The sequence below is a fragment of the Netta rufina genome (genome assembly GCF_964035555.1).
Source record: "Netta rufina genome assembly, chromosome: 7".
Classification (NCBI taxonomy): domain Eukaryota; kingdom Metazoa; phylum Chordata; class Aves; order Anseriformes; family Anatidae; genus Netta; species Netta rufina.
Genome location: NC_140130.1, coordinates 36,630,901 through 36,641,093, shown reverse-complemented (window position 1 = coordinate 36,641,093; position 10,193 = coordinate 36,630,901).

Below are 10,193 nucleotides of genomic sequence, written 5' to 3'. Positions count from 1 at the left end.
CAGGGCTTGATGTGAAACATTATATAGGTGGGAATAAGGTCATGCGAGCTCTGCTAATGTCTCTTAAACTACCACTTTGAAAGGATGTTAAATCAGGACTATGCATGGAAATACAATTTAAATTGATACCTTCCATACACTAAATGTTCTGGGTTTTTAATGATATGGGATTCAGAGTGCTCCAGCTTGTTAGAGCTACGTGGATCAGGCCAATTTTTCTCTAAAATAAATAAGAGTCAGGGAAAAAATGGCAAAAATATTTGTTCTATTTTTTAGAAAAGTTTTGAGGATATAATCCTGCTTTCCAATAAAGTGATTTTATCTCCTTTAGTGATGTTACAGCAGGAAGAGAAATACCAACTGGTTTACAGTTAACCCCATAAAAATATAACCTCCTCCAGCACTCCAGTAAAAAGAACTGTGGGCACGGGGTTCACCGCATGAACCTGCAGCAGGCAGGCAGAGCACACACACGTCACATTGTCACCATGCTGCTCTCATGGGCTTTAAATTAATGATGCCAATGGGCTCACGCAGCTGCCTGTGCTCAGAAACAACGGGGGAGGACAGGGGAGCTTCTCTGCAGCCCCAATGGTGGCAGCACCAGGGCTGGGGGGGCTCCTCCTGCATGGAAGCCGCTCCGCTCCGACGTTAAACTTCAGCATAATTCCTACAAACTTCAGCATAATTCCTACATAAGTCCCAAACAGTTTTCATCTGCTTGACGTAAGTTACCAGCACTGGCGATTATTCATTTGTGCTGGCTGTTAGTGATCTTAATAAAATGTTGACAATGCCTTAGGGTAAAGCTTTCAAAAATGCTTTTTAATAAACTGTGAAAACTGTTGTTTCAGCAATTGGAAAATAATTAAGAAGCAATTACAGAAGCAAACAGAAATCCTGAGCATATAGTCAAGCTATTAAAATATGTTCTCCACGAAATTATTGCAGTCACACTGGAAAGAAAAGCTACATTTAAATAAGGTTATGGTTGTAACAAACGGAAAAGAAGGAAGAAAAATGAAGTACTTCATACTGGAGGGAGTAACCACTCATTTTCATACACACACACGCCCCATTGCACAGTTAATCTATGGTAGGGTTTCTTTCCTTAATTTTCTTATGCAGAATAATAGTTGAATATTTTGGAGCTTTTTGTTTGTTTGTTTGTTTGTTTGTTTTCACTTTAACAGAGTATTTCCTCTTGTGAAGCTCTGCTGCCGCCAGGTACATGTCTGCTGTCGGCAGATACATGTCTCAGACACTTGAGAAAGAACAAACCATTCTTTACCAAATTCTCAGCTAAAATTCCAGCGACAACATCGGTCGTGCATAAACACAACCTCCCCTGTTTCCACCTTTCTGTGTTAGGACCCTGGCTGAAGCTCTGCCCTCTTCCAGCTCAAACTTCACCTGCCACATTTCATAAAAGTTTTGCACAATGGGAATCTACATAGCTGAGCTTGGTGAGGCTCTTGGGGTACAAGGTGGCACCCTCCCCAGCCTGATCAAATCCCTGACGTGTGTTATCGCCTTCAAACTCTGAGTGGCCCTCCTGCTTCCCTTTTCCAACAAACAGATAAATATACATTTAAATAGCTTGACGTCACATTCTGCACTTTTAAATATATTTTTGTTTATATACATATAATTATATACAGTTAATATATTATATATAAAAATATGTATTTAATATATTGCATATATTGTTATATATATTTAATGTATTTTTTTTTTGTTTTTAATATACTTGTTGTGCTAACAAAATCAGGTAGGCATAAACCTGGTCTGAAAGTCACACACAGTCAAGCCTGTGAATGGTTCTGGGAAGCTGAATCATGAGTATATGGTTGTGGGAACACTTCTTGTTCCAGGTATGGCCAAATTAGACCCATTGCCCATCGAACTGAATGGCGTATTACAAAATCAATAAAATACTGCTGCAATAAAAGTCATGCCCCTTTCATGTGCCAGTATGGAAGGATGTTTCTGGTTGTAAATTCCCTATGCAAAGTGCCCATTATCTCAGTGAAAAAGCAAAAATCAATGATATTGCCGCTCATAAACCACGTTCATTGTGACTGCTTCTCAGAACAAGCGTAATTGTCACACTCTGTCTGTGCTGTGGACTGCATCATAGCAATATGGAATATGATCAATGGCGACTCAAAGATGGAATGGGTGCAAAAAAGTCACGCCAGACAGCAACCCATTGCCAAAAATCCACCTTTCAGGCAGCAAGAGGGGCCAAGGGGCACAGCAGGAGCTGGGTGGGAGCTGGGCACCCTTGGGTGCCTCCCAGGATCCGTCCCCTGGGTGCCAGCCCCAGGCTGTGCCCACACCAGGCGTGCTCGGGAGGCTGGGCTGGGAGGCAGTCAAGCAGCTTCAGAGCTCCAGCTAATAAAAAGATGCACAACTCATCCCGAGAGTGAAAATGAAGAGCGAGTGAAGCTGCTGTTCAGTCACTGAAATCTGTTGAGTGGGTATTTGGGTTGTTTTTTTTAGAGGAAATTTCTTTAAACCTGCATGGGGTGGGATTAAGGAAGAAATTAAGCTAATTAGAGACTGTCCTTTCTTTGTTTCTCAGCAAGATAACTGTTTGAGAAACTGGTCTATCTGCTATTTAGAAAACAAAACGGGATCTTATGATGTTTTACAATGAAAAAACTGAGCTGCTCGGGGCAGGCGCGGCTCTGGCACTGGCTGCAGGCACAGGGAAGGTGGGCAGGGGAGGGGACTGGTGCCAAGTGTACCTCCCCCCTTTTTCTGTTGTTATTATGACATTTTTAAGGAATGTGCTATTTATTATTTTTCTTCTGTACTAGGTATGTGCCACAAGACACACTTTTTTGTTTGTTTGTTTCCCCAGCAAAATTGGTTTATGTACTTCAAAAATTATAGAGGGAAGGATGTGTTCCTCATGTGCTGGAGAACAGAAACCCTTCTGCTACTTCATGGGGGTTGCTCCTGTCCAGATGAGCAATGGCAGTGTCTCTTTAGCTCAACGTGCATTAGTTATCTCAGTAAAAGAGAACAGAAAAAAATGCCCAAAGTCTTCCTGCTTGTTTGGCCCCGTGCAAGGTGCTGTGTGCCCATGCTGAGCCACCAGGTGCCCTTAGCACTGCTGGCACCAGGCACAGCTCCCAGCACCAGACAATGTTCAAACTGCAGCCCATAATTAAATGCCCAAGGAGCTGGGCAGGGGGAGAACAGGGTCTCCAGAGAGCAGCCTGCAGGCTGCAAACATCGCTGCAAACATCCTTGTCCTTTAGGCAGAGAATAGGAGCCAAACTGGGTTAAATCCGGAGCAGGTCTGCAGAAGCTGAGAGATGGGGAATTGCTGCATGAAGAAGGGATTGTGGTGAAGGAAACGCTGCTGGCCTGAGCTGCTCTGGCACACGACAGTGCCCAGCTGGGGCAGCAGCAAACCGCAGTCCTCAAACTATTGCCAAAGGGTGCCAGTAGCCCCCCTGCACCCTCCTGGCCCAGGGGCTGGGCACCCACCACACTACGGCACCGAGCAGCTGACATCTTACAGCTTTTTTGTGCAGCACAGACAAAACACTTTCTTTTCCCCCCCTCGCTCTTTGCCATACACTCTATTAAATTACAGGCAGGCAATGAGTTTATTTGTCAAATGTGCTTTGTGCTGACTCAGCATCCCGGTTATCTGTTGGGCATTAAATTTCACATTGGTGTGGAGCCTTTTGTGTTTCCCTCAGTGAATAAATTACAAATGCTAATTTCTGTTCAGCAGAAGCAAAGATTAAGGCAGCATAACAGACAGGCATGCCAAAATATTTATTGAATAAGTTGCAAAAGCGAAACAAAAAGGCTGTGTATTTCCAACTGAACACCGAGCAGGACTCCGCAGCTGAATTTCAGATCAGCTCCTTTATTCACCCAGAATCCAATTTGGTACAAGTATATTACATCCGACATCTGTATGCTGAAATCCACTGCTGAATAAGCTTTTAAAATTATATTTTCTGTAGTTTCGGTGTATACTTGCACATATGTTCCTTAGTAAATCACAGTAATGACCCTAATTCCACGTGGAGGACCTAAACCAAATGCTGTCCCTGGACTGGTAGCCCACCTACTCCACAGCTGCTCGACAAGGTTATCGTTCATTTCCTTCTCTATTTCCATCCAGGCTGCTGTAAAATGAATAGGGAGAACAACCAGCTGAAAGCTGTTATAAAAATATTTGAACTGTAACACTTGCATTAATATCTATTTTGGTACCTCAGTTAAGGAAATGTGCATTTCCATTTCAGCTTGCAGAGACGTGGTGAGATATCCTTTTTTTTCCCTGTGAATGCAGGAACCGAGCTGAGGTCCATGGGCATGGCAGGAAGGGGGTTAACCACGTGACAACAATTTGTGGCAAATTTGGTTTCATGTCCCACCACGGGAAAGAAACAACAATGAAAAAATGCAATCATCAAACCAATGTTGTTAAAAATTTAAATGTATGCATTGAAATATTTTTAGTGCACCCCCAGAGAAGCAAAACCCCACTTTGAGAGGTTCTTTTTGGAGGAGCTGAGGACAGGGCTGGACCCCCGTGGCCCCACCATGGCACAGGGCAGCATCTATCCCTGCAGGCACAGAGCCCCAGAAGCATGAGCCCTACGTCCTCGTGGACACCTGCCCCTCGCCCAGCCAGGGCACTTCTCCGTCCCCCTGCAGTCCTACAAAGCTTCCTGTGCCCAGCACTGCCCGTGCACACCTCTGTCCAGGGGGGCTGCAACACCGTGGGGAAGTCCTGCATCAGCCATCACCATACCGCAGTATTTATGAACATTTATTTCTTTTTAATTCTCCCAGATTTAGGATGATATTTCAAGCTGCTTATAGAAGCACATGTATTTTTAATATGTATATAGAAAAGCTAGATTTTATTCTACTTTTGAAAAGCAGTTTCTATAGCATCGTATTCAATTTTGCAGGCATTAAAGACTTGATTTTGCTGCATAAAATAATCAGTTATGCTGTGTCTGCATTAAATAACAGAGATATATATTAGCATTTCCATGTCGCCCTTCTGTCATAGTGAGTGAATGCCACACGCCACATATGGGCTCATTAGATAACATCCAACAGGTGAATATCCATCAATGTGTTGGCTTTTATTTATGCTTGTGTAAGTGCTTTTAGATATTCCAGCAAATCAGGCCAGTGGAAAGAAAATTCGAAGAAAGCCAAAATAATTTGAGAGAGCAGTTACAAAAATGAAAAGTTGAACTTAACCATTTCGGTGGGTGTTGAGCCTAGGAGCAGCCTGTGCTAGAAACAGCCTTGTTCACCTTTGATACCAAGTAAGAAAAATAATGCACTACTCACTTTTAACATGAACTGCTCAGAGAAGTTATATTGCATAATAAATAAACCTTAGAAAATAATGATCTGTTTGCAGACAGCTTCTAGAATTATGAGAATAAATCACTGAGCATGATCTCACCCTTATCACTGCTAAAATCTGGATTATAACATTGAAGTTATCAACAAATGAAGCTTTAGTATCCCCTGGCCTCCTTCAGCCAGGAGCTGAGAGCTTAATGGCACACCGGGGGACAGCGCTGGGTGGGATGCTGTGTGCATGAGGCTGGCGGGTACTGCAGGTATCTTTTAGGGAAGAAACGAGGTGAATAAGCAAGGCAGAAGTTCTGAGGTGACTGGAGAGGGAAGTGAGGAAAGGGGAAGGAAATTGGATGTCTCGACGCCACCTGATCGTGTGGGGAGGCACAGAGCAGGGGGGTTCTGCTGGAAAATGAAGCTCATCAGGTCGGTGGCAGAGCTGCCCGCACACACACTGACCCTACTGCACCCTCTCCAGCACAGGCTGCTGCTCCATGCCCCCGGGAATGGGCTTTAATTCACCTGATAAGGGGACGTGCTCATAGTTTATAAAGTAATCCTATGCAGTTATGTGCATGTACACTTATATATGTGACTTGTGTGGGTACACGCATATGGAACTGCTTGTATAAATAAAATGCAAAGCCCGATCATTTTAACTGTTTCCACCAGCTTTCTATTTTGGTTCCCAGGTGGAAAAGTTCCTTTTGCATCCAGGCTTAAAAGTACTTGTTTGGCTTTTTCACTTCTCCCAGTGACAAAGTGAATGATGCGTAATAGCCGCATTTACAGAGTGCTTGAATCACTAACCACATACTACTTTCTTCATGAAAAGCAGAGTTGTCATGGCAACAGCGCAGCCTGATAGTTAATTCCACTTAAGTGCACGCAGAAGGTAAGAGCAGAGGGGTCTCGGGGGTCAACGAGTCCCGGTCCTGCTGCCACCCGGCCCTTCCATCACGTTAACACAACGCCTCTCAGGTAAGCTGAGGTAACAGGCTGCATGTAAACAAAAGCAGGAATTTACTCCATTTGCCACTAAGGCTGTTGATGAGAGAAAAGTAGTCATTTGTGGAGTTATTTCAGCTGAGGGGTATGTGACTGGCATCACGAAGAGAACCATGACATCCTTCTGACAAGTAATATCAACAGTAATTGGCTTCATTTCTCTTTCAGTGTCTCTATCGTTAATGAGATTTGTGATCTAATTTTTCATATCTTTGTCATATCAGTTGGGAATAATTTTTCTAACAAACATTTATGGACATAATATGTGCACATTCATCGAATACGTCCTTTACAATCCAGTGTTCTCCAGAAAGTATTTCTATTCTGACAGATGAGTTTAATAAAAAAACTCAGCTGAGCATTCTGAAACATAAGAATTCAATAATAATAAAAACTTAACCTAGCCCAAATCAAAGCATTCTTTCTAAATAGAGAGCAAGCATCCTCATATTTAGGTCTCATAAAACCATTTCAATCCATTGATGTGCCGTGATGCTACACGCATTATTCCCATTTTACAAATGAAGTGATTAAAATACACAGGAGCAGAGTGAATCGCCAAATTTACCTGTCAGTTATCTCTTAAAATTTACTTACAGCTCCTTGCAGAGCGCACAGGAGAACCCCTTCTGGGCCTGATGTTCAACCGACATCAATATTGCGCCTCTACAAGGAGCCAGGAGTGAGGGATGCAGTCCAGGTCCAGCCATTTTCTGAGCGAGATTTAGCCCAAGGCCCTCGGTTAAGATGAGCTGCTGATCCCTGCTTTGTGGACCCAAGGATCGAATATATATTTTAAATCACTCTGGGAAAAAAAGGAATGACATATTTGATGTTTCAGAGGCATGGCTGTGTTCCTCCAGCCCACTACAGCCCACACAGAGGCAAGGTATAATGAACACATCACAACTTCTGGAAACATTAAGGATACATACAGGCAGAATAATAAATTTCCCCAGGAAAATGTGAGAAGCCTTTTCTTAACACTAGCCCTGTGAAATTAAGGTATTTAATCTAAAATATAAATTCTGGTTGTTAAATTGCTTCTAACCAGATGGATACATTTCCCGATGTGATAGATTATTCCCTAAATACCTTGAGTTTAAAATAATTTTAAATTTTAAGATACTAAATTACAGCCGACCTTATAATCTTTTTCTCTAGGAAACCAGCACCAAACCTTACACACGTCTATCTCGGCACTGCTGCATCCTCTGTATGGGGCGCACACAATCACCTAAAGGGGAGATTTGCTTTGCTCCCAGTGCCCCTGCTGCTCTGCTGCATGGTGTCCAACGCCACTGCTCACACCCAGGCTCCCCTGGGTGCTCTTCCCCCCTGCCACAGAGCATCGCAGCGTGCTGGCATGCCCCGAGTGCACAGCAAGGAAGAGAGCACTTTTCTGTGCCTCCCAGCTGAGGAGCGTGTTGGGAAGTGCTTTACACCTTTATCGTCAAAGTTATGGAGCAAGCACATTGCTGAAGCTTCATGTTGGCTTTTAATAACCCAAATTCTTTGCCGTAGACGAGCAGCCTCGTGTCTCTCGCTGGCAGTGACAAAGCAGTACTGTCTTAATAATGACAAACTCTACTGATGCACCGTGTCATAGCTGCAGAACTGCTATATAAAACCTTATGTGCTTAACCTTCAAGCTGCACAGCAATAGGTTTTTCAGTAATAAATGTTTTACTCCTGAACTTTACACAATCGAGTATGTTTTGTAGCTTGTGTGTGTGTCATCTCCATGCTCTTCATTCACTTCTTCAGGATTCTCTATGGCTGGTTACTTGAGGTGGCTGACTAATTGCTGACAAGAAGATGATACCTTCATGTCTATTACCAAGAAAACAAGCACAGTTTTAAAACTGTGCACACATTTTCAAGACCAAATTTCAAGCACGTATTTCAAAGACCCACAAAATACCACAGTGAGTTGTTTCTGCTTTACTTTGCTTCAATCCCATCGTCTAATATTAGCAGAACTGACATTAGCTGTATACCAACAGAATTTTTCATAGATGATTCAAATATAGACTGTGTAGCAGATGTCACCTTTTCTTTGTGCTATAATAAAAAGAAAGAAAATGAATAAAATACCTGTTTTAGAGATTTTTAAATACAGTGCAAATAGGCATTTTCTTTTTAGCCATCTCACCAGTCTGAAAGCATTTAGGCAATGAGCAAGACTTTCTTCGGTTTCAGTGTGACATTCAGACGACAGCTACATTGGTTGTCACTGTAGGAAAAGGGCAGGCAGGACCCAGGCCCGTCCTCGCATGTTTTATGGAACAGAACTGCGGCTCTGCCTTTGAGGTCTGTGCTAACACCTGCCCTGGACAGACTTCTGCCCTGCATCAGAGCGTGGTCCGTCGATTTCAAAGGGAGAAGGAGCAAGGGCTGAACACAGGAATCACTGTCCAAAGCGCTGCAGTGTCACTAAAATCAGGGAGCAACCTCTGTCCGTATGCAGGGAAAGGACTGATGGGTTACGCAGGGGAACTGGACAGCCAAGAGCTCCCTTTCCCCCTCCCTTTCTGCCCATGCAGCAGTCAAAAGGAGCAAAGTCACCCCTGGAGGCAGAAGCTTCCCAGTGTTGTGGCTGGGCCTCTGCAGGGATCTCCCACGCAGTCACTGCTGTCTGAGATGCTGAGATGAATCCCAGCTCCAGACTATGCAGATCACATCCATTATCACAATTACTGCTCGACTTTGTTTTCCTCAGGTAGCATGCTAGGTATGATTAGTCTGAACAGCAAAGGAGGAGTATATTTTACTGTCTTTAGCTATTTCTCCAGTGTTAGACAAGTATTTTGTAATGGGAGAAATAAAGTTGGAAACGGTGCAGGGCAGCATCCTAATTACCCTTAGGAGATTCTGGATGAGCAGAGAAAGACCTGCAAGGTCATTTCGTTTTGCAATCTCACCATAGCTCAACATATTGCAGATATTACCTGTCACTACCATGAAAGAAACTTTTCCAGCCCCAGTGCCTTGAGGCTGGTTGCAAACCTTCAGCTGGTGGATGGCCTTAGGGCATCATCCTAGGGACCTCCTTCCGAACAGTTTGGATGCTGCCGCTTATAGCTGGCACATTTTTGTGGTGTGTAGCTGAACTGCATGATACACAGTGTCTCTGTTCCTTCTGTGTGGGTCTCCGGCTGACAAACACCAGAAGAGCCGTGGGCAGGAGGGACTCAGAGCCCAAATGGCCTGCAGGGAGAGAAGGGCTGGTAGCTGGGGTGCAGGGTGGTGGCCACCACCAGGCACAGCACTGCTCATCCCCCCTGGGCTGGCACGGCTGCCCACCTTCTGGTGTCATTTCATAAATTATGCAGCAGATGATGTAGAAATTGTGTGTGATCCTCCCACGGGCTGGCACAATGGCTCTAAAGATGTTTATTAATTCAAGGAGATAACCCAGAAGTCCGGGGCTCTACGCCTCTCCCCTCCACACGCCATAAACCCAGGATGCGGGAACTGGCTCTGGGACTGGGGCCATGCTCTAACGCTTGAGCACTTGCAACAAGCCATCTAGCAAAACGACCTGGCAGTAATTTGGGCTCTTAGAGTGAAATTTGTTGAAAGATCAGTATAAAATACGTGAATTGAGGTTACAAGCTACAAAGCATTCCCCACACTGCAGTAAAATTCACAGTGAAATTCAGCAAAATGTAGCTCTGCCCTGAAGAAGCAACACTCCTCCAAAAACCACCAGAAATTTATGGTGAGCATTTCTTATTTTTTTCTCAGATTATAGAATTATGTTTGATAATAATCAATAGGAAAGAAGGCTTAAATCTTTAAGGAGCTTAGACTCCTAA